The sequence below is a fragment of the Chiloscyllium punctatum genome, chromosome 49, assembly GCF_047496795.1.
Source record: "Chiloscyllium punctatum isolate Juve2018m chromosome 49, sChiPun1.3, whole genome shotgun sequence".
Classification (NCBI taxonomy): Eukaryota; Metazoa; Chordata; class Chondrichthyes; order Orectolobiformes; family Hemiscylliidae; genus Chiloscyllium; species Chiloscyllium punctatum.
The window spans coordinates 5,949,614-5,968,172 of NC_092787.1; the positions used below are offsets into that span (position 1 = coordinate 5,949,614).

Here is an 18,559-nt window from a genome sequence, read left to right on the forward strand (position 1 = left end):
GAATCCAATCATGGTGCTGGAAAAGTGCAGCTGTCCAGGCAATATCCGAGGATCAGGAGAGTTGACATTACGAGCATGAGCTCTTCAATAATGAATGGGGGATGGGGGTGTTGGAGTTGGGGAGAAGGCAGCTGGGAATGTAGATGAAGGTGGGGTGTGATAGTGAAAGGTCGGAATGGAGGGTGGAGCGGATAGGTGGGCAGGTAGGACAGTTCAAGAGGGCAATGCCAAGTTGGAAGGTTGGATCTGGATAAGGTGGGGGTGGAGATCAGGAAACTTGTGAAATTGATATTGATCCCGTGTGGTTGGAAGGTCCCAAAGAAGATGATGAAGTGGTGTTCTTCCAGACATCAGGTAGCTAGAATTTGATGGTGAAGGAGACCCAGGACTTGCATGTCCTTGGAAGAGTGGGAGGGGGGGAGCTGAAGTGTTCAGCCACAGGTTGGTGAGGTTGATTGGTGCATGTGTCCCAGAGGTGTTCTCTAAAGCATTCTGCAAGTTGGCGTCCTGTCTCCCCGATGTAGAGGAGACCACATCTAGTGCTATGGATATAGTAGAGGAGATTAGATTAGAATAGATTCCCTACAGTGTGGAAACAGGCCAGTTAGCCCAACAAGTCCACACCGACCCTCCATAGAGTAACCCACCCAGACCCATTCTCCTACATTTACCCCTGACTAATGCACTGAACACTATGGGCAATTTAGCGTGGTCAATTCACCTGACCTGCACATCTTTGGATTGTGGGAGGAAACTGGAGCACCTGGAAGAAACCCATGTAGACATGGGGATAATGTGCAAACTCCACACTGACAGTCGCTCAACATGGGAGTCGAACCCAGGTCCCCTGGCACTGTGAGGCAGCAGTGCTAACCACTGAGCCATCGTGCTGCCCTGAGCTACCGTGAGGAGTTTGGAGGTGCGCGAAAATCTCTGCTGGATGTGGAATGATCCTTTGGTGCCTTGGAGGTGAGAATGTGGTGTGGGTACAGGTTTTACAGCTTTTGTGGTGGCGAGGGAAGGTGCTGGGATGGAGGGTGGGTTGGTGGGGGGCATGAATCTAATGAGGGAATTGCAGAGGGAATGGTCTCTGCTGAACGCAGATGGGGTGGGGAGGAAAATATATCTCTGCTGACGGGGTCTGATTGTAGGTGGTGGAAATGGCAGAGGATGATGCATTGTAACCAGCGGTTGGTGGGGTGGAAGGTGAAGATTAGGGGGTTCTGTCCTTGATGCGATTGGAGAGGTGGGGTTCAAGGGTGGAGGTACGGGAAGTGGAGGAGATGCGCTCAAGGGCATTGTTGACCACGTGGGAGGGGAAATTGTGATCCTTGAAGTAGGAGGCCATCTGCGATGTTTTGGAGTGGAATTGGACCTCTTGGGAGCAGATGCAACAGAGGCAGAGCAATTGGGAGTAAGAGATAGTATTTTATAGGAGGCAGGGTAGGAGGAGGTGTAGTCCAGGTAGCTGTGGGAGTTGGTGGGTTTGAAGTCGATGCCCATGTTGAGTTGGTCACTGGAAATGAAAATGAGATTGTGAGGTCAAGGAACGTGAGGAAGGTGTCTGAGATGGTCCAGGTGAATTTGAGATCAGGTGGAAGGTGTTCATGAAGTTGATGAACTGTTTAACCTCCTCATGGGAGCACGAGGTGGCACCGATACAGTTATCAATGTAGTGGAGGAAAAGGTAGGGAATGGTGCCGATGTAATTGCAGTAGATGGACTGTTCCACGTACCCGATGAAGAGGCAGGCATAGCTGAGGCCCATGTGGGTGCCTATGGCTACCCCTTTGGTCTGAAGGAAGTGGGAGGATTTGAAGGAGAAACTGTTGACGGTGAGGACCAGTTCAGCCCAATGGAATGAGTGTGTCAGTGAAAGGGTACTTGTTGGGTCAGTGAGAGAGGACAAAATGGAGGGCTTAGAGGCCTTCATTATGGTGTGTGGATGTGTACAGGGACTGGATGTCCATGGTGAAGAGGAGGCATTGGGTATCAGGGAACCAAAAGTCATGGAGGAGGTGGAGGGCATGGGTGCTGTCCCAAATGTATGTTGGGAGATCCTGGACCAAGGGGGCAGGATGGTGTCAAGGTATGTGGAGATGAGGTTGGTTGGGCAGGAGTAGGCGGAGATGATGGGTCAATTGGGGCAGCCAGGTTTATGAATTTTGGGTATGTGGTAGAACTGGGTGGTACAGGGTTCAAGGACTGAGGTTGGAAGCTACGGATGGGAGATTGTAGATGGTCTGGGAAATGATAGTTTGGTGATGTGAGGTGAAGTGAGGTCATGGTAGAGGAGGCAGTAGGAGGAGTTGGCGCCTGGCTTCAGCAGCGTACAGATTGGTGGAAATCGACATTGATCCCACATGGTTGGAGGGTCCCAAACGGAAGATGAGGTGTTCTTCCTCCAGGCTTTGAAATCAACTTGATCCCACTCGGCACTGCTCTCTTGAACTGTCCTATCTGTCCATGTCCCTTCCCACCTATCCACTCTCTCACCTATCACCATCACCCTCTACCTTCATCAACCTATTGCATTCCCCCTACCTTCCCCCAGCCCCACCCCCGTCTCCCATTTATCTCTCAGCCCCCTTGGACCCCTCCTTATCCCTGATGAGCTCATGCTCGAAATGTCGACTCTCCTCTTCGGATGCTGCCTGACCAGCTATGCTTTTCTAGAATCACACTATACACTGTTCGATGAGTACTCTTATTTCTGACCTTCGTGGTGGAAGGTGGAACATTGTAAAGTAGTTGAAAATGGTTGAGCGTTACACTGAAGCCCACCAGCTATTTCTTGGTCAGAAGAATTTGCCTGATGATTTCTTCGACTTCATGATGCCACACTTTGTCATATGCTGCCTCTGAAATTTAGTTTTTTGTCCATGTTTGAGGGGCAGAATTTGACTTTTTGGGTCAGGGTTTTTTTCAGACTTCTTGGCTCTGAAATCAGAATCAAGTAAGCTCCTGATCCTTGGTGGCTCAGTGGTTAGCATTGTTGCCTCACAGCACCAGAGTCCCAGGTTTGATTCCAGCCTTTGGTGACTGTCTGTGTGGAAATTGCACATTCTCCCTGTGTCTGCATGGGTTTTCTCCGGGTGGTCCGGTTTCCTCCCACAATCCAAAGATGCAGGTCAGGTGAATTGGCCATGCTAAATTGCCCATAGTGTTAGGTGCATTAGTCAGATGGAGATGGGTCTGGGTGGGTTACTCTACAGAGGGTCGGTGTGGACTGGTTCGGCCGAAGAGCCTGTTTCCACACTGTATGGAATCTAATCTAAACTACGCAGTCAGTCAATGTGACTCATCAGTAGCCAGAAGGTGTGCTTGAGATTCAATTACATATGATGGTCAAGTTCTTGAAGATGAAGGGCCAAGAGGAGGCCAGTACAGCAGAAACTGCAACCTGCTATTGCAGTTAAGGAAGAGCAGTGTTCTCTCCATCTTGGGTGCACCCCTTCAGGATTTTTAATAAACTGATTTTGAAAAGGCCATACCTTACCATCTTTCTGGTAGTGTAGCCCCTCAAAAGTCTCAGGTTGCAGTTGTGACCAGGTGAGGGATGGGTCTTGAAATCTGCCAGGATGATGGACCCTAGGTCATCAATAACAGTTACCTCCAGGCAGCTGTGATGTTCTTGACATCATCCCGTAGATTAACGGGAAAGTTCTGGTCATTGGGCTAAGTTTTCTTTTAACTGGCTAAACAAGGTACCTGCTGCGTACATCACTTACAGCACTGTGAAAGTTTCAAAAATAGCTAACAGCTGCCAGACTACCATTTTGAACAAGTAGACCTGCAGCCCCACTGGTGACTATTTTTCATGATGGGATGAAAGGACTTGAAATTATTCTAAACCACAGGCCTGTATTTTGCTGCTGGGCAGTTTACATTAATTGGCAGTGTTTTGGCCACCACAGGATGCTTGCCTACCAATGAGAAAATTCTAGTAGGTGCAGTTGCAGTCCCTTTTAATAGCTTTGATCTTTGGGGGAGGGCACCTGTACACCTACTTTGAAATGACTCTCAGAAAAAGTCACAGACTCCATGTCTTTGTCCTATGGTGATTTTCGCACAGTTATCTCTGGACCTACCTCTACTGCCATGTGAAAATCTGGCCCAAGGTTTTGAGAATATTTCCTGATAATTCTGTTCTCTGATACTGGGAATCAACAGTATGGTTCCTCTCTGAATTGCCTTCAGAACTTGAGAGTCTCTAGTCTGTTTTTTTAGCAGGAATTGGATATTGTCATGAAAGTTTTTTGTCTAAAAGGTAACCAATATTGTTTGTGCAGCTTTGACTTCATAGCTAAGTACTCTCTCTTCTGTACATTGATTGCTGTTTTACAGTGTTTGGACATATCAAGGTTCCTAAAATATAGGCTTCTTTTCAAGTTCATCCTTAGTTATCTTGAAGCCATTTATAGGAGACATGTAATTCATTTTGTCTTTCTATGTGTAGCCTTATATTCATTCCTTGAATGTGAGCAGTACTGGAAAGGCCAGCATTTATTATATTTGTTTGTGTTAAATTTAATGCCAATATTCTATCCATTTACATACATCCAATTCATTCTGTTGTTCGTGAGCAGCCTTCATAACTCTACCAATCTGGTATAAACTATATAGGAGGAACTGGACCAGACTACCTGGTTTAAAATGTTTAAGGGATGGTTGTGAAACAGATGGAGTTGTTAATGCAGTGCAAAATTTGATCTGTCACCCATATAGATGTACTGCTGCTGCTTTTGTTTTCATGAAAGTCAGTAACCACATCACAGAATTGCAATAATACAGGACAACTGTGAAATCAAAGCTTCAGCACACTGCAGTTAATTGTGGCGGGATCGAAATTCTTGGGATTTATACAATTCAAACTATGAACACCCTCATGGTGAGAGACAGAACTAAACTAGTGGAACGGCAGTGTTTGAGCAAAATTGGCCCAGATGAAAAGGAGTTTCCTTGAAGCTGCTGGCAAACCAATAATGTCATTTGTGGGCCAAGTAAAACAGCCACATAAATTGTATCAATGGGTATCCCTAAAATGTAGAGCATAGGAAGGAATTTGTCACTATTGTTTGTTCAGCTGGATAATCTGCACATAACTATGCTGGAGGAAAGCTTTGTACGTGAAAAAGTAATTGAGATTAATTACACTGAAATTAGTGGAGAAAGACCAGCCATATGGCTCAATTGATCCATGTTAATGTTTAAGTCCTAATCTATTCCCTCTAACCCTATCATCATAATCTTCTGGTCCTTTATTTTTGAGTGCTTAAAAATGTGTTGCTGGAAAAGCGCCGCAGGTTAGACAGCATCCAAAGAGCAGGAGAATCTGAACCTGAAGAAGGGCTTATGCCCGAAACGTCGATTCTCCTGCTCCTTGGATGCTGCCTGACCTGCTGCGCTTTTCTAGCAACACATTTTTGAGCTCTGATTCTCCAGCATCTGCAGTCCTCACTTTCTCCTTTTTTTTTTGAGTATCTAGGTTTCCTTAAAAATGTGTGCTTTTGCAGGGCAACCAAAACTGTACACCGTACTCCAAAAATGGCCTTACTGATGTCTTGTACAGCTCAAACATGATGTCCCAACTCCTATACTCGATCCAAGTGTGATCAACCGTGCTTTCCAGCAGTACGTTACATTGGAAGACTTCCCAGTGTATGCTTAGTTTGGGGTGAAGGATTAGCTGGAACGAATCTAGAAAAATTCTAGCCCGCTGTGATACGTCCCTTAAATTAGGTAAGATGCTGAGATAATCAACAGCATCTTGTGGAATTTCTGATCTAACTCATGTTGGATTTTTGATTACCGCAGATTACAGTTTCAACCTCATCTCCCCTCACTAGATGCATCACCTTAAAGCCAAACTGACCCCAATAAGACCCAGTTTACATCATTTTTTTTTTGCTCACATTGTAGAAAATGTACTTGTACAGATTAGAAAGGTCTGAAGGATAAGATAAAATCACCCTATGCTAATGTCAAAGGCTTGAGGGTTAGTTTTTTGAAGAAAAGGTAGCAATATTAATAATGTTAGTTGTATTTTTAAATGATTCATAACCAGATGGCTGGTGCAAAATACAGAAAAAAGCATAACATTTTGTAAAAAGGGACTTATTAAGCATAGTAGAGAAGTATTATTATTGGTTACAAATTTAATAACCATTCTCCAATGGCACTAACAATTGAGGAAGGTATAAATAATTGCATGGTAGCACAGAACATTGCTAAAAGGAGACACAAAGTCCAAGCTTTTCAACTTGCACTCATCAGAACTAGGATGCAAAGAGCAGATTTAAAAAAAAGACACACCAATTTATGTAGCATGGGGATGTGTTGCCTGGTCATGCCAAGACTGGCAGCAGGACAGTAAACTGTCAATCTTGGTTCTATCTGCTTTGCATCTCATTTTAGCAATGTTTAATGGAGGGGGGACAAGACAGCAACAATTTTTCTAGAAATTAATAAGGACAAATAAGTCATAATTGGTAATTGCTAGCTGAAGGCAAACAAATACATAACAAGTTACTTAGACAAATAAGATAGCTGCAGGGAGTTGCAATGAAATCGTTAGGGATTTCAAAATCTCAGAGCTAAACTAAACATATCTAGGACACCTAAGAGAGTGAATGGAAAGCATAAGCAGTTTCATATTGGTAATAACAAAGCATGTGAAGAGGCTAATGAGTTACATGCAACATTTGTAAAATTCAGGAGTCTGTAATCTAAATGGAGATTATTTGTTTATTTTCTAAGATTAATTGCACAAATAGATTTTTTTGGCATTGCTAAGGCTAGGAACATTATGTGAGTGTGGGTTTGCAATTACAAATTTCAGAAATGCTAAGATAAATCAGATGTAAAATGAAACTTGAGAGGCAAAAGTGGACATTCTGCCACTGGAAAATGCACTGGAGTAGTAGTAATGGGGAACAAAGAAATGGCGGAGGAACTGAACAAGTACTTCGTCTCAGTCTTCATGGTGAAAGACGTGAGTGACGTCCCAAAAATTGGGGGGGGGGGGGGGGAGGTGAAAGAGGATGGTGGCACAGAGAGGTGAGTATGGTTGTCGTAACCAAGGAGAAGGTGCTAGAAAAACTGAAAGGCACATAAATCACCTGAACTAGATGCACTATATTCCAGAGTTATGAAGGACATAGCCGAAGAGATAGTGGAGGCATTAGTGGTGATCTTTCAGGAATCACTGATGTCAGGGAGGGTCCCAGAGGGCTGGAAAATCACTGTTTAAGAGGGGAGTTAGGCAAAAGACAGGATATTAATGGCTGATTTGCCTATCCTCAGTTGGTGGTAAGGTTTTGGAGTGTGAAGGATGAGATTTCTGAAAACTTTGAAGTGCATGGTTAAATAGGGTAAAGTCAGCATTGTTTCATCGGGGGAGGTCATGCCTGACAAATCTGTTAGAATTTTTTGAGGTAACAAGCAGATCAGACCAAGGAGAGCCAATGAAAGTTTTCCATCTCATCTTCCAAAAGGCCTTTGACAAGGTGCTGTACAGGAGACTGCTGAATAAGAGTCCATGATGTTCGAAGCAAGCTCCTAGCTTGAATAGAAGATTGGCTGTCTGGAAGAAAGCAGAGAGTCAAAGTAAAAGGAGCCTACTCAGGATGACAGCCAGTGACTAGTAGAGACCCACTAAGGTCAGTGTTGGGACTACAATATTTCACTCTATACATTAATAATCCAGATGAAGGAACTGAGGGTATTCTGGCTAAGTTTGTAGGTGTCATATACATGGACTTCAGTAAGGCTTTTGATAAGGTTCCCCATGGTAAACTAATGGAGAGAAAGTGAAACATGGTCTGCAGGGCGTTCTAGCTGGGCTGGGCGGATAAAGAACTGGTTGAGCAACAGGAGACAGAGAGTAGTATTTGAGTTTTTCAAAATGGAGAAAGGTAACTAGTGGTGTTCCACAGGGATCAGTGCTGGGGCCACTGTTGTTTGTAATAAACATGAATGATCTGGAAGAGGGTGGTCTGATCAGTAAATTTGCAAATGATACTAAGATTGGTGGAGTAGCAGAAAGTGTAGGGGACTGTCAAAGAATACAGGAGAACATAGACTGGAGAGTTGGGCAGAGAGGTAGCAAATGGAGTTCAGTCCGGGCAAATGTGAGGTGATGCATTTTGGAAGGTCTAATTCTAGAGCGAACTATACTGTAAATGGAAGAGCCTTGGGAAAAGTTAATGAGCAGAGAGATCTGGGAGTTCAGGTCCATTGTACCCTAAAGATGGCTGCACAGGTGGATAGAGTGGTCAGGAAGACCTATGGTATGCTTCCCTTCATCAGACGGGGTATTGAGTATAAGAGCTGGCAGGTCATGTTAAAATTGTACAAGACTTTGGTTTGGCCGCATTTAGAATGCGGTGTACAGTTCTGGTCGCTACATTACCAAAAGGTTGTTGATGCTTTGGAGAGGGTACAGAGGAGGCTTACGAGGATGTTGCCTAGTATGGAAGGTGCTAGCTAAGAAGAGAGGTTGAGTAGGATAGGATTGTTTTCATTAGAAAAAAGGAGATTGAGGGGTGGGACCTGATTGAGGTCTACAAAATCATGAAAGGTATAGACAGGGTGGATAGAGATACGCTTTTTCCCAGGGTAAGGGATTCAATAACGAGAGGTCAGGCATTCAAGGTGAGGGGTGAAACGTTTAAAGGGGATACACCTGGAAGAAGGTGGTAGGTGTCTGAAACGTGTTGCCAGCAGAGGTAGTAGAGGCAGGCATGGTAGATTCATTTAAGGTGCATCTGGACAGATGCATGAGTGAGTGGGAGCAGAGGGATACAGATCCTTAGAAATTGGGCAATAGGTTTTTACAGTGGATTTGGATCGGCATAGGCTTGGAGGGCCGAAGGGCCTGTTCATGGGCTGTTAACTTTCTTTGTTCTTTATGATACAAAGGTAGAGGGATAGGTAGTATGGAGGAGGCAGGGAGGCTGCTGAAGGATTTAGACAGGTTAGGAGTGGGCAAAAACAGTGGCAGATAGAATTAAATGTGGGAAAGTGGGAGGTCATGCACTTGGGTGGGAAGAGTATAAGCATAAAGCTATTTTCTAAATGGAAAGAACATTCAGAAATCTGAAGTGCAAAGGAACTTGAGAGTCCTAGTCCAGGATTCTCTTCAGGTTAACTTGCAGGTTGAGTCAGTGGTTAGGAATGATGGCATTTATTTTGAGAGGACTAGAATATAAAAACAGGGATGTACTTCTGAGACTTTATAAGGCTCTGGTCAAACTGCATTTAGATTATTGTGAGCAATTTTGGGCCCCATATCTCAGGAAGAATGTACTGGTCTTGGAGGTTCACAAGAATGATCCAGGAATGAAAGGCTTAACCAATGAGGAACTTTTGAGGATTCTAGGTCTATACTCGATGGAGTTTAGAAGGATGGGGGGGGAAACTTAACTGAAACTTAGAATGCTGAAAGGTCTGGATAGAGTGGACATTGAGAAGATGTTTCCATTAGCAGGAGAGAGTAGGACCTGAGGGCACAGCCTCCGAGTAAAGAGAAGACCCTTCGAACAAACAAGGAGAAACTTTTTCAACCAGAGAGTGGTGAATACATGGAATTCATTGCCACAGAAGCTGTGGAGGCTAGGTCATTGAGTATATTTAAGACCGATATAGATATGTTCTTGATTATTAAGGGAATCAAAAGTTACAGGGAGAACGGGATTGAGAAACTTATCGGCCATGATTGAATGGTAGAGCAGACTCAATGGACTGAAAAGCCTAATTTCTGCTCCTATGTCTCATAGCATTATACTATTCATTTTAAAAATTTAGAAGGATGTTTAAAAAGCTCGAAAGACATTTGATATATTTGGTAATAAAGTACTATTCCTATTATAAAGTGTAAAATGACTTGCCCCTTGACAAACATCAGTTCAAGGAATCAAATTATCCCTGGGCTAACTTTTAAAAATTCAATTTTTGTACTACGAAAATGCAAAATCTATTGTAGCACCAATGAGAAACTACTTGATTGTAGCACTACTTTACAATAATGACTGCACTTTATAACCATCTTCTTTGGCTGTAAATTGGGTACTTTGGTGTGAGCTGAAGTCATGAAAGGTGTCAAATAAATGCAAAACCTTCTTGCTTGGACTTTTGGCTCAAATGTTTGGATTAAGACATGGGCCAGAATTTTGAAACTGGGTCAGTAATCTGGGTCCCAGCCCCATACTTTCACAACATTATTTCAAAGTATTATTGTGTACCTCTGGAGGAAGTGGGACTTGAACCCAGGTCTCCCAGTCCGGGGTTGGGCCCCCTCAAGAAGGCCTGTGATGTTTTTGCCCAGAAAAAATAACCACAACAAACAATCAAGAAAATCAAAAAAGTCTACCTGAAACAAGGGGGAGAGACAAAAAAGAAAACTCTCCTCCTCAGCAGGAAACGCAGCAGTAATAACACACTGACTGTGTTGCTGCAACATTGGTAGAGATCTTATATGACAGAAGGCATCACAATGACAGTGAGGAAAAAGAAAATTTATTGAAGATATTATTTCACTCCAATTTTATCCTATTGTTCAATGGCAGATGTTTCTACTAACATTTAATGAAATATGTGACAATAGACTAAAATCTGATGAAGAGGTCAATATTGTTAAATGGTCATGTAACCTGTGCATACAAGACCATTAAGACTAGCATTAATACTGAACAATGATAAATTAGAATCAGGATATTATAATCTCATTAGTTTAACTTTGATTATAAGCAAGTTGCTAGAAGGCATAATTAGGTAATATCAACATGAGTTTTGGAATATTTGATATTATTTGATATCGTTATTTTGTTGCTGGATGCAAGCCAACCCAATTAGCACTCCATACTTGTATTTTAAAACCACTTCCTTTTATATACTTGTAAGAAAGAGCCTTGCAGAAGTCACTGCAGCATCAATGAAGCTGGTCATAATTTCCAAGGCAGACTATAGAGTACTGATGCTATGTGAGATGCCTTGACAAAACCTGGAAACAAACTCCTCCATACTTTCAGCCATTGCCTGCAAATATCTAATGTAATTGCATGCATGGAGCAAATAGATTTTATTTTACTTACTAACTTAAGTCCATATTTTATTCCTCCTTAGAAGAGCTGCAATAAGACCCTTCCTTCTGAAGAGTTGTCTCCTGCACTGTCCCTCCCATGAGTGCTAACCTCTATTTGTTAGTGAGAGTAATACATGCTGCGATAGTATCTCCTCCATTTTCTTCTCATATCTTCTGCAATTTTATGTCTGTTGTAAATGACCAAGAAGAAATTGAAAAAAGACAGGGGTTGGCTTTGAGAAATGTACATTGGAGGATTGTAAACATTGAGAGAAAGTGAGGATTGCAGATGCTGGAGATCAGAGTCAAGAATGTGTTGCTGGGAAAGCACAGCAGGTCAGGCTGTATCTGAGGAGCAGGAGAATCGACAACTTGGGCATAAGCCTGTCATCAGGAATTAGCCTGAAATGCTGATTTTCCTGCTCCTTGGATGCTGCCTGACCTGCAGTGCTTTCCCAGCAACACACTCTCGACTCTGGATTGTAAACGTTGAAATGCAACTTGATGTTTTTCTCAAGTTCTTAAGTGAGTGCAGCAAAATCTCAAAAGCAGGCAGAACCTTAAATTTTGTGTCCTATTCTGACAGCTCTGGCAAGGTTGCTGATTTGCAGCAGTTGCTACTCCAATTTGAAGAGATTCATGATGTTGATTTGTCATTTCTCAGTCTTACTGTTGTCTTTTATACTTGGTGCTAACTTGTTCTGTAGAAAGAAGTGTGACAGTGTTAGTGCATGTCTCACAGAACATAGTTGGAAAGCTTTTGTTGTAAAGATGCCGAATGTAATTGGATTCAGGATGGGGTAATGCAGAATGGAAAGCGATGTCTTCAGTTTGATGCGTGGAAGGAAACATGAGAAAAAAGGGAAAGTGGGAATACTGGATACTGAAGCATGAAAAAGCATGTTTTCACATGAGCAGTGGTACGGTATGGACTTCTTTTGGGTGATAAAGGATGTGATGGAGGTGTGAACTGTTATGCTGAGAAAGATGGAGATATAAAGAATATTTACCATTGTCACTATTCTGAGGTCACCACCTGAGGTGCTTTTTGCACTCTATACTGATTATGGGAGTGAAACTCTTTGAAGTCATATTCTTGCCTGATGCATTTGATGTTTGTAACTTCATTGAGTTGGTTCGAAAAGAATTACTCCCCATGACCTCTCATTTTGGAGTGGGACATTGAAGGCAATTTCACAGTACTAGGAATGGTATAATCTGAGTCACTTTCTTTCTCTGCCATTTCTCTGCAAAATGAGTCAGAAAGAAGTATAATCTTGCTTTGGGATGGACATCCCACTTTAAGTAGCCTCTGGTTGATGTCTTGGAAGTTCTGCTAACAAAGTATACGAGGTTTATCAGCAAATCAGGTAGGAAACTTGCATGATTGTAAGGCAGCCCAAGAGGTACATTATCCTATGTCTGATAACTAGTGCAGAGTTTTAATTTTAGCAGCTAGAGTTAAATATCTCCAGACACTAAAGGCTGAATTTTCCCTCACTGAAGTGACATGATCAATGGCGAAAAGTTGAGAAAATATGGTAAGAATTTTGACATCAAGAAAAATATTCCCAATTTTTCCCATAAACTTAGTGATTCAGAATGTCCCTACAGAATGGTGATTACCTTAAGCTATGTATTTACATCTCATTAAATTCCCAGCCTACTCGTTGCTACCTATGCTACTCATAATTCTCTCCTTTTCCAAGAAACGAGACATAAATTCCTGACACTGAAATCAGAGCAGAGGTGCTTGGCAAACTATTCCCTAAACTGGGCCTGCAGGGGCTGACCGGACCTCCCAGTTACTGCCCATTTTAATTCCCCTTCCCACTCCCTTTTTGACATGACCTCCGTCATTGCCACAAACTGCAAATTGGAGAAACAACACCTCATCTTCTGCCTGGGCAGCTGACAGGCTGGAGGACTCAATATTAGATTGTCCAATTTCGAATAACCTCCCTTCCCATCAACCTCTGGATTCATTCTTCCCATTGACCAACCAGGTTGTACCCTCTACCTGTCTTCACCTATCCTCACTTCACCCTGCCCCTGCCACCCCATTAATCTACAGCTCCCCTGCCATCCACCCCAGTCCTAAAGAAGGGTTACACCCGAAACGTCGACTTTTGCACCTCCTCATGTTACCTGGCTTGCTGTGTACTTCCAGCCTCCTGCTTTGTCTACCTTGGATTTCAGCATTTGCATTTTTTTTGTCTCAAACGGTGTTTTTCTGTCGTAAGCTGTACTGAGACTTGTATTAATGCCCCATGAGAAGAGTACAGGTGGTAATCTATTCTAATCTTTTATTTCTTGATTGTATGCAAATAACATTAACATTTAAGTAATTTTAATGGTGATGCTGTCTAAAATAAACCATTATAAAACATGAATTTTCTGAAATAAGACTACATTCTGCCTTGAAGTAATTTCATGTTATTACTCTTAATACATGTTATTTGTTTTTTTCTGCATTATACTTTATTCTGTTTGTATTGGCAGCAGGTGCTAGTTGACACCAACAACTCAGCACAGCAAATGTCATCCTGCAGACACCAACACATGGGTTATTTATAATACAATTATTATACATAAATAATGTAGTTGATTACTGTAAAATTGAGTTCATTATATACTGGTAATATTGTGATGTTTCATTTATTTCACTTTGATTTTCTGCTGCAAAGATGTCCACATTTGATACTTCAATGAATGTTGTAATTTTAATAAAATAATTACCATAAATGAATAAGTTGTAAAACAGTATCCTTTTAAAGTACAGAATAATTGTATTACCGAAATAAACTACTGGAGAAACTCAGCAGGTCTGTCACATCAGTGGAGAGAAAACAGGGTGAACTAATGAAGGGTCACTGGAATCGAAGTTAACTGTTCCCTCCACAGACCTGCTGCGTTTCTCCAGCACTTTCTCATTTTGTTTCAGATTTCTTTGTTTTTCACACTACATTCGTTATTCACTTCGTAGCGGTTGATTGGGCGATTTGAAAGCATCCCTGCTAGATACAACAACTTTCACTTACATTATTCGGAGATGCCGGTGTTGGACTGGGGTGTACAAAGTTAAAAATCACACAACACCAGGTTATAGTCCAATGGGTTTAATTAGAAGCACTAGCTTTCGGAGTGCCGCTCCTTCATCAGGTGGTTGTCCTGAACTTGCGGATAATGGAAATCTGAAACAAAATCAAAAAATGCTGGAGAAACGCAGCAGGTCTGCGGAGGGAACAGTTAACGTCCAGTCCAGTGACCCTTCATCAGTTCACCCTGTTTTCTCTCCACTCAGGTGATTGTCCTGATGAAGGAGCGTCGCTCCGAAAGCTAGTGCTTCTAATTAAACATGTTGGACTATAACGTGGTGTTGTGTGATTTTTAACTTCATTTACATTGTGTCTTTAATGTCCCGTGGCCCTCGGGAGGTGCAAGCAAATTGTTGTTTATGGTGTGCTACCTCTTGACTTTCTAATCACAGTGTGTGCGTGATTACACAACTGGACTAAGTCAACTTTGGCCTTTCTCCTCAGTGTGTCAACACAATTCACTTAAGGTGGTCATGTCCGAATCGTTGGTGACGAAGGAAAACAACGCGGGAATGGGTGGGGAGCACATTTGGTGTCAGCTGTGGCCATGGGTAAGACCATGTGAAGTCTCTGGATCTTGTTTACCTTTATCCCCTTTTCTGTCTCCACTAACCACCGCCTCCCGCGACTCTCCCCCATCAAACCGTCACCTCCACCTCAAAAAAAACAAGGGGCTCGTTCTGGCTGGACCGCTCCACACCGCCGCATCCTTCCGCAACACGGAAAAGTAGAGCCCGGCGAAACGATGACACGCAGAGCGACTGGGGGCGGGGTGAGAGGAACAGCCCAACAATCGACGCGTTGTGGCATGCAGAAACGGCAACCGGGAAGGAAGAGGAGATGTGGGGGGAAAAAAAGGAGTGTTTATTTTTAACATATTAAAAAAAAAGCCTAGGAATCGAATGATGGGGAGGATCCCGTACCTGAGAAGCCGAGTGTTTGTTGTGAGGAGAGACCGTTGCGCGGAGGGATACACGGCAGAGATGCTCCCTTCCTGTTAAGGTCTCCCTAACGGGGAGTCGCCGTGATCCGGAGCAAAATGTCGGAGCCGGAGCAGCACTGCACCGCCAACGACTCGACCTTCCATCGGCTTTTATGACCCGCGGTTAAGCCGCTGTTTACATGTATCCATTAATTGCTTCTGTGAAGTTAACTTATTAAAGTTTTTCTTTCTTCGATGGAAAGATGGATGTTACTTCTTCTTCTTAGTGCCTACAGAAAAGGTAAAGAGTTTTTTTTACTCCTTCATTTCCCCCCCCCCCCCCCCCCGAGCTTTTTACGGGGAGCAGCTGTCAAAGACAACCGAACGTACTGGCTGTAGCCCTTTTAGCCACGCCCACCTGAAGTGCCGATTGGTGGTTGGCAGATCCTGCATCCGAAGGCGCCACCGCGATTGGCCGAGAGCCCTGTCAATCATTGTTGGCCGCGGTGGGGTGGGAGGAAAGCCTGTCAGATTAGGTTGAGGAGCGAGTCCTTTTGCTGTGCTGTGACGCGAGGCTGCTTTAACCCGCTGTCATTAGTATCTCGGCACCAACGCTGCACTGAATAAATGTCACACCGGGGAGAATTTGCGGTTGAGGCGAACGACTGGGCTTGACCCGGCTCGCTTCCGCAGCCGGAGCTGGCTTCCCCGACACACGATGACAAGTGTAATCGCCATGTTTTCCCGAAGTGTCAGTGCCGAGAGACTGTGGGTGTGTTGTGCTGCCCTGACAGGAGTCTGATGGAGAAAGGGACCAGGCTTTTGGAGCGTCCACCGTAGGCATTTTTAAAAATCATCTTCTCGGCTTCACGTTCTGTGAAATGTGCCCAGTCCGATCACGCAGCTTACTTTCGACTCTCAGGGAACCAGGTGCTTTAAACAGCTGCTCCCCTTATATTTTCTATAATCAGGAACGTTTTGACAGTCCCTTCACCCCTCCGAAAAAAAAACACCGTTTTAGGTTTGTGGTTTACTTTAGAATTAGCACTAAAACATTGCCCTCTTGTAGTTGCTATTTGTTTCCATTGAGTACATATAATTGCGCAATAAGCGCATACAAATTTGCAATCAGCATTGCCCTATCTGGCACTTTTACAGTAGTTGGACATGTGTCATTTCTGGTTTTCTTTTTTTTTAAATCGAGTTAGTTAGGCTCAATGGCAAGTTTTACATCACAGACTTTTTAAAAAAAACACAACTACTTCACTTTTATATATTCTCTTTTGAATATTATGGTGACCACAGATGACCTGCCTCGTTGCTTCCTTGATGGCACGTCACACCCTTCCCCTGTTCAAATATAGGAAGCATCGTTTCTGCAAGACCTGCTCTGTTAGTTTCAAGTCAACTTGATGACCAGCTTAAAGCAATCATATTTTATGCAGGTAGTCTAAACATAACTGACACCACAATGTTGCTAGTTCATGATCAACCAAAACACCCATTTTGACTTGAAAGTATATTGTTTTTCCTTCACTTTTTTGCTGGGTCAAAATCCCAAACTCTCTAATAAACTGCACATTAATTGTCCTGCCAGGCCAAGAACTTCAACGGTTCAAGAAAATAGCTCGCCGCCACCGCCTCCAGGGCAGTTAGGGATGAGCAATAAATGCTGGCCAAGCCAGCAACGCCCACATTCCCATGAATAAGTTTATACAAAAAGGATGTAATCATGCAATTGCTGTAGATGTCTAATCTTGGAGCTGGTCATATTAAGTAGTTTTACATACGATACATTAAGTAGAACAAACAATAATTTTGATTTTAAAATATACAGCTTGTAGTAATAGATTTGCTTATCTGATAAATGCAAAAACCAATTAAAGTTTTTCATTGGTCTGTGTTTTTGTTCCTGTTCAAATCATAATTGTTGCTTTGTGACTAGTAAGTAGTTAGATGCATTGGTATATAATTGAAAGTTACAGATTAGCAGATTTCTTATCTTTCTTTTACTGTTAATGAATACTATATTTGGAAGTTTTTTAAAATGTTCTCAGATTTGGGTATTGCTGGTAAGTTTAGTATTACTTGTCCATCCTTTGTTACCTTGAAAAGGGGTGGTGCAATGTCTCCTTGAACTGCTGAATATTTTTAATGAATTGATATATCTGAGTGGCTTGCTTGGCCACTTTTGAGGCTCTTACATTTTGGGAGACCGGACTGGGCAAGAGTGGAAGATTTCCTTTTCTTAAACAAAATATTGAGCCAGTTGGGTTTTCACAAAAATCCAACAGAATGGATTGTCTAATCCTCATTTCAAGATTCTGAATATTTTTTCATTCATGGGATGAGGAATGAGGGCATCACTGGCGAGGGCAACACTTATTGTTCAGTCTTCTTGACCGTTAAGAGCTAACCACATTGTTGTGGGTCTGGAGTCGCATGTAGGCCTGGTCAGGTAAGGATGGCAGGTTATTTCACTAAAGGACATTAATGAACCCGATGGGATTTTCCAGTAATTGACAATGCATTCATGGTCATTAGACAGTTAATTCCAGATTTTTTTTCTGTTGTTGAATTTAAATTCCACCATTTGCCATGGCAGAATTTGAACCCAGGTTCCAGAACATTACCTGGGTCTCTGGATTAATAATCCAGTGATAATACCAGTAAACCACCATCTCCCCTGAATTAAAATTTTCAGACAACATTTGATGATGAATCTGTATTCACATTCTCCTGGTTTTTGCTCAAGCTTCTGGATTACTGGATCAGTAATATAATCACCATACTGTGCTTCGTGTGAATTCATATATCCAGTTGGTTCTAGGAAGGCAAGTAGGCTATGGGGCCCTTTTGAACCTGCTCTCTTCCGATGTAAGAACATGGTTAATCTGGTTATGGTCTCAACTCTGCTTTTCTTATCATTACCCTTGACTCGCTCGTCTCAGGTTTATCTAACTCAGTGTAAGCCAATTCAGGGACTGAGTCCCTTTTTTTTTCACCCGGGCAAGAGAAGAACTTTCCAAGAGAAAATACATTTTTCCTCCTATGCTTAAAAGGGCGGTGTCTTAAACTGTGTCCACTGTTTCTAGTTTCTATACAATAGGAAACACCTTACTGGTATCCACTCAAGATCTTGTACATTTAATGAGATCATTCTTCAAAATCGAATGGATTCGGGCCCAACTTGTTCAATCTTTCTTCGTAAGATCGATTGTTGAATTCAATAACACGCTGAAGATGAAATCTAAAGTAATTATACTAAGGCAAAATGACTACTGCATTACATAGTAACTTTATTTTGATAAACAATCAGAACCATTGTAATAGAGCAAAGTTATTTGCCAACTGTAGCTGGGGACAATACAAAACATCGTTGTCATAGATTAAAAATATTGTTCAACCATTTTGTTTCTGTTAGTCACTACAATACATTTTAGTTTGGGTTGTAAT

The 18,559-nt window shown here is 42.5% G+C and overlaps 1 protein-coding gene and 1 long non-coding RNA gene across 7 annotated transcripts in view; one reads left to right on the forward strand and one right to left on the reverse strand.

The window, feature by feature from the left end:
* Positions 1–5,410: 5,410 nt before the first annotated feature.
* LOC140469327 (uncharacterized) lies at positions 5,411–15,216 on the reverse strand. Its single transcript, XR_011956065.1, has 3 exons — positions 15,105–15,216; positions 14,125–14,277; positions 5,411–7,585 (listed from the first exon to the last, which is right to left on the reverse strand). It is a non-coding gene; the product is annotated as an uncharacterized lncRNA (long non-coding RNA).
* A 36-nt stretch (positions 15,217–15,252) lies between these two features.
* rc3h2 (ring finger and CCCH-type domains 2) overlaps positions 15,253–18,559 on the forward strand; it is a 125,668-nt gene continuing 122,361 nt past the window's right edge. For 3 of the 6 annotated variants that reach the window (XM_072565720.1, XM_072565725.1, XM_072565724.1), the window contains exon 1: positions 15,253–15,404. The gene's annotated coding sequence lies outside the window, so the exon portion shown is untranslated. Of the gene's footprint in view, positions 15,405–15,640; positions 15,940–15,961; positions 16,034–16,103; positions 16,125–18,559 lie in introns of those variants that run through there. The other 3 variants (XM_072565721.1, XM_072565722.1, XM_072565723.1) reach the window with 3 other exon arrangements.